Source organism: Nerophis lumbriciformis, linkage group LG37 (genome assembly GCF_033978685.3).
Source record: "Nerophis lumbriciformis linkage group LG37, RoL_Nlum_v2.1, whole genome shotgun sequence".
Classification (NCBI taxonomy): domain Eukaryota; kingdom Metazoa; phylum Chordata; class Actinopteri; order Syngnathiformes; family Syngnathidae; genus Nerophis; species Nerophis lumbriciformis.
Genome location: NC_084584.2, coordinates 7,015,583 through 7,022,540, shown reverse-complemented (window position 1 = coordinate 7,022,540; position 6,958 = coordinate 7,015,583).

The window sequence follows — 6,958 nt, the reverse complement described above, 5'->3', positions numbered from 1 at the left end:
ACAACCCACCTGCCGAATCAACTAGCCCTGAAAATGGATGGCGCTGGAGCGTCGGGCCCATACCCGGCCGTCGCCGGCAGCGAGACGCGCTTGGAGGTGCGCTCAGCGCGGCTCCCATATGATTGCGCACTGGTGTGCGTCTGGGTCGTGACAGCGTGGCACGCGAATGTCTGTGCTGCATTGGATCAGTCTCCTTTCTTTAACAGGCAAAAGCTTTATAACCTCACTAATGCCTTGCATCGTCTATATTAGATATATAACAACGGGCGGGTGCGGGCGGATGGCGGGCGGGTGCGGTTCTGATCAAATGTTACATCGGGTGGATGGCGGATGGTTGACGACTTTCTGATGCGGTTGCGGATGAAATAATTGCCTATCCGCGCATCTCTAATATACGCTATATTTTCATGTATCGTGTCATTAACACAAAGAAGTCACATTTGAGGAACACATTTCTATAAATGTACACACAACTATGAATATACACTTTTGCATCATTCCAGCGTTCCTGGTCTTGTCTGTAAAATACATTTCCTATATAGTTCAAATAATTCCAGGGTTATGTGGCAATTACTTGTTTTTAAAATACAGTGCATCTGGGAAGTATTCACAGCACTTATTTATTTTATTTTTTTCATATTTTGTTTCATTACAGCCTTATTCCAAAATGAAATAAATTCATTTTTGACCTCAACATTCTACGCACAATACCCTGTAATGACAATGTGAACTTTTATTTTTTTAAATTTGTGCAAATGTATTAAAAAAAAAAAAAAAAAATCACATGTACTTAAATATTTATAGCCTTCACTCAATACTTTGTTGACGCACCTTTGGCAGCAATTAATGCCTCAAGTCTTTTTGAATACGATACCACGAGCTTGGCACACCTATCTTTGGGCACTTTCAACCATTTCTCTTTGCAGCACCTCTCAAACTTTTTACTCAGCATTGGCTTCCAAGTGGCCTCTCTACCATACAGGCCTGATTCTGGAAGGTTCTCCTCTCTCCACATAGGAATGCTGTAGCTGTGACAGAGTGACCGTGGTCTTGGTCACCTCCCTGACTAGACTAAGATGAATGCAGCAATTGTACAGAGACATCCTGGATGAAAACCTTCCCATCCAACCTGATGGAGCTTGAGAGCTGCTGAAAAGAGGAACTATTAAAGCTGCAAGCAGCATTGGTCGGGCGCGCGTATTTGGCAGGTGCTAGTCCTAACTGTCCCAATACTTTTGTCCAGTGATAGTCATAAGTGTCCCAATACTTTTGTCTACTTTTAGTCTGAAGTGTCCCAAGACTTTTGTCTAGTATACCTACCTTGTCTGCATTGTGTGGGCACGTTGGTGCTTCCTGCTTTTAAGCAGCCATCTTAAAAAAACAGCAGCGCAGCAGCATCAGCGCAGCAGGTCTTTGAAGGGTCATAAAATCAAAACCGGAGCAGTTATAAAAAAAAAGCGCTTCTGTCATTGTATTCACAAGGGTTCAATCTCTCTCCTGTGTTAGTTTGAAGGCGAAACGACAAACGCGCTCAGAGGAGTTCGCTTTTGAAGGAAGGTGACCGTTTTTTACAAAAAAATTGTTTTGAAGGGGGAATAGCAAACTTCCTGTTGATTTTTGCTGGGGGTTGTCAATTTATGAAATGTAGTTCTAAGTGAGACCTACATAGAGGTTTCATGTCTCCCCGACTTTCCCAGGGAGAGTTATAGGCAGTTTTGTCAGTTTTTTTCATCCGAGGAGCAGTTTTTTGTGCGTTTCATTAAAAAATTGCGCTAGAGCACAATTTTGAGATTTGGGGTTAGTTTTTTTCATTAGATCACAATTTTTGCCAGTCCTGATGTGTGTGTTCAGTTCGGTGAGTTTTGAAGCATGTTAAGGGGGTCAAATTACAGCTCAAAGAGGCAAAAGAGACTGTTTTTAGTACTTTTTTGTCTTGAAGGGGGAATTGCCAACTTTCTGTTGATTTTTGCCCGAGAATATACTATAATGAAATCTAGGTCTAAGTCACACCTACATAAAGGTCCATCCAACCTGATGGAGCTTGAGAGCTGCTGAAAAGAGGAAAGTGCCCAAAGTTACTGTAGGTGTGCCAAACTTGTGGCATGGTGTTCAAAAAAGACTTGAGGTGTAATTGCTGACAAAAGTGCAAGTATTGCGCAAAGGCTGTGAATACTTACGTACATGTGATTGTTTAGATGTAATAAGTTTGCAAATATGGGTGTAGGAGCAGCAGATAGTGATGGGTCCGGCAACACCGATGCATCGGCGCATGCGTCGAGCTCATAGAGCGAAACCCTGTGTCGGTGCGCGTACCGCTTTTAGAAAGTCACGTGACCGATCATGAGCTGTTTTGGTCACGTGACCGATACGCGAACTGTGTCGCACTGACGCCTCCTCTGTGCCCTGTGAGCGTGTCTTTTCTACAGCCGGAGAAATAATAACTAAGAAGAGAAAGCGTCTAAAATTGAATACGTTGGAAAAACTTTTTTTTTTTTTTTTTATAAAAATGTGTAAAAAAAAAATAATAATAATAATTTCCAGGTCCACAAGCATCCTCATTCACAACACGTTCTCTTAGATTTCCATGTTATGATACATGTTCACATTATTTATTGACTGTATCTAAAAAAGACAAAATATATATTTTTATTTAAATGAAGTCATGAAATAATCCTAAATGAAATACAATGACTTGGTTTATATTATTGTATATACTAGGTCAGTGGTTCTCAACCTTTTTTCAGCAATGTACCCCCTGTGAATTTTTTTTAATTCAAGTACCCCCTAATCAGAGCAAAGCATTTTTGGTTGAAAAAAAAAAATACAGCACTATGTCTTCAGTTTCTGATTTATTAAATTGTATAACAGTGCAAAATATTGCTCATTTGTAGTGGTCTTTCTTGAACTATATGGAAAAAAAGATATAAAAATAACTAAAAACTTGTTGAAAAATAAACAAGTGATTCAATTATAAATAAAGATTTCTACACATAGAAGTAATCATCAACTTAAAGTGCCCTCTTTGGGGATTGTATTAGAGCTCCATCTGGATTCATGAACTTAATTCTAAACATTTCTTCACAAAAAAAAAAAAATCTTTAACATCAATATTTATGGAACATGTCCACAAAAAATCTAGCTGTCAACACTGAATATTGCATTGTTGCATTTCTTTTCACACTTCTTTTTGACAGACATTTTAGTGACAAACCTGAGCCTGTGCTTCACTGAGTTTATGAACTTACATTCATATTTTGTTGAAGTATTATTCAATAAATATATTTATAAAGGATTTTTGAATTGTTGCTATTTTTAGAATATTTAAAAAAAAATCTCACGTACCCCTTGGCATACCTTCAAGTACCCCCAGGGGTACGCGTACCCCCATTTGAGAACCACTGTACTAGGTCATAAAATCAGTGTCAGTTGAGTCGGTCCATAGGTTGCCTGTAGGGATTTTTAATGTCCAGCAGATGTCAGTATTTAGTGACACAGTATCGACACAGTATCAATACAGTTTTGCAATGTGTCGAAACGCTTCATGACGCCTCATCAACCCATCACTAGAACAGCCTCAGGCAAAAAGAAAGATTTCCGCCGTGTGGGAATATTTTGATCATATATCGGAAAAAAATGTATTTGTGTTAATTTCCTTGTCGTTTCATCCTCTTCTCTCAAAATTTCCACTTGATCTATTAGAATTCAAAATCTCTTCAAAATGATTCTTAGTTTACTATTCATATTTTCTGCAGGTTAAATGTCTCATTTGTACGAATTGTCGTACATTAACAAATCCACCTCCTCAATGCTGTCAGCCGGAGAAATAATAACTAAGAAGAGAAATCGTCTAAAATTTAATACGTTGGAAAAACAGTTTTTTTTAAAATAAAAATGTGTAAAAAAAACAAAAAAAAACATTCCCAGTCCACAATCATTCACAACACGTTATCTTAGATTTCCATGTTATGATACATGTTCACATTATTTATTGACTGTATCTAAAAAAGATAAAAATCTATTTTTATTTAAATGAAAATATGAAATAATTAGGGATGTCCGATAATGGCTTTTTGCCAATATTCCGATATTGCCCAACTCTTTAATTACCGATACCGATATCAACCGATACCGATACATACAGTCGTGGAATTAACACATTATTATGCCTAATTTGGACAACCAGGTATGGTGAAGATGAGGTACTTTTAAAAAAATAAAATAAAACAAGTTAAATAAATTAAAAACATTTTCTTGAATAAAAAAGAGTTAAACAATATAAAAACAGTTACATAGAAACTAGTAATTAATGAAAATGTGTCAAATTAACTGTTAAAGGTTAGTACTGTCATGTCTGTGTAATCATGTTTTTGTTTTAAGTCATGTTTTTGTTTAGTTTCTGTCTTTTCACTCCCTTGTCTGGTCACCATAGCAACCATTAGTTTTCACCTGTCACGTCACGCACCTGTTTCACGTTTTGAGTCACGCACTTGCTTTCACTAATCATGTCCATAGTATTTAAGTTCAGTGTTTTTCAGTTTGTCTTTCTGACGACCTCACACCACATTTATGCTCTGTCCATTGTTTCATGTCCATGTTCACGCTGCTCCTTTTTTGTCCAAGCCAAGTAAGTTTTTGTTCCATGTTTATAATCTTTTTGTTTTTCATAGTTTATTCTCCGCCACTGTGCGTGCTTTTCATTTGTACTTTTTGCTATAGTCTTTTGGTTTCATAGTTTATTATCCGCCACTGTGCGCGCTTTCATTTATCCCTTTTTTTTGATAGTATTAATAAATCATGTACCCTCATTCCCGTCTCGCCCGAGCCAACTTTCCGTTGCATCCCGGAAAAGCACACACCCAAGACCAAGTCCTGACAAGTACTATTAGTGGACCAGCAGCACGCACAATCATGTGTGCTTACGGACTGTATCCCTTGCAGACTGTATTGATATATATTGATATATAATGTAGGAACCTACCAGAATATTAATAACAGAAAGAAACAACCCTTTTGTGTGAATGAGTGGAAATGGGGGTGGGAGGTTTTTTGGGTTGGTGCACTAATTGTAAGTGTATCTTATGTTTTTTTATGTTGATTTAAAAAAAAACAAAAAAAACCGATACCGATAATAAAAAAAACGATACCGATAATTTCCGATATTACATTTTAATGCATTTATCTCTAGAAATAATCCTAAATGAAATACAATGACTTAGTTTATATTATTGTATATACTAGGTCATAAAATCAGTGTCAGTTGAGTCGGTCCATAGGTTGCCTGTAGGGATTTTTAATGTCCAGCAGATGTCAGTATTTAGTGACACAGTATCGACACAGTATCAATACAGTTTTGCAATGTGTCGAAACGCTTCATGACGCCTCATCAACCCATCACTATATGTCGTCATGCCGACAGTTAGAATGTGGTTATGAGCACGCTGTGAGTAAACGCTGAGAACTCAGCCAACACGCATCGTCTGCATTATTTATAATTAGACAGACAACACACTTAATCGGAGTAATTTTGGGGTCTTTACATAAACACACAAATGGAAATGACACGTCATATATCCCAGCATGCACGGCGCGCTTCTTCTTCTTCTACGGGGGCAGCTGCTTAAAAAAGATGGCGGCTGTTTACCGTAGTTGCGAGACCTAAACTTTATGAAAATGAAGTTTGTTGTGGCTCAATATTTGTCCAGCTATAAGGCGCACTGTCAGCTTTTGACAAAATGGGAGGTTTTTAGGTGCGCCTTATAGTGCGGAAAATACGGTACTTCATAATCTTACCATTCTCATTGATAATATCATTGACAAAAATGATTCCTCTTTCAAACATATTTTTCCAAAAGAAAGGCTTTCCATCCATTACAATATTAGAGTCCATCTATATTATCTGCTGCAAAATGTCATCTCTTTTTTTTGGCACATCAAATTGAAAACACCACCATGAGTGGATTGTTTCCTTTATGAACCCCGCCATGTTTCCCAGCAGACTCTCTACATAAGGAAAATGGGAGGGCATCATTTGTAAAAACGGATACAATTTATTTTGATACAGTACATGTTTTTTGTTCAACAGGACACTTGTGTACCACTCAGTGTTTTAATACATCTTTGGAACAATTGATGTTCTTAAAGACAGACACATAGCTTCAAGGTTAAGAAGTTTCAGGCCCCCATATTCATATTCATTGTCAAAAACCTTTCTTTTAATCTTTTCTGATTTGCCGTCCCAGACAAAATCGAAGACCCTCCGCTCATAAACCTTACAAAAGTTTTGTGATGGAGCTGGTAATGACAAAAACAAATAAATAAATTGAGGAATAATTAACAAGTTGACAGTAGATATTTTAACATACAAGGTTAAGGATTTCCCTTTCCATAATTGCATAATTTTATCCAGCTTTCTTAGTCGATTATCATAATTTACTGAGCCGAGATCTTCCAGATTCTCTGGGACAACAACACCAAGTATGTTAACTGGTCCATCTGTCCACAAAACAGGCACTTTGATTCCATTCGAAATAACGTTCCCTTAGATGTCCGATCCTTAATATTTTACATTTATCATAATTAAGCTTAAACCCAGATTGCTGTGAAAATATGTCCAAAAGATTAAGAAGGTTCCGCCACCAATGAGGATTGGGGCTTGTAAAGAAGCTTGTATCGTCTGCATACTGAAACGACGTGGTCGCATAATGATGCGGGTGTGGTTCTCCCAAGGATGCAGACGGCTTCGGACACAGCTTGCAGGTAGGAAAATAATTTATTGAACATATAAATCGTACGGGGATCAAACAAAAGACGTGCAAATAGCAAAAGGCAAAAACAAAAGGACTAGCGTGGGAGCTAGCAGGCAAAATGGCATAGCGTGAAAAGCTAGCGGGAATCTAAGTTGTCGTTATCAGTTGTATGGGAACAAACTACGAAGCCAGACAGAGTGAGGCCAGAGCAA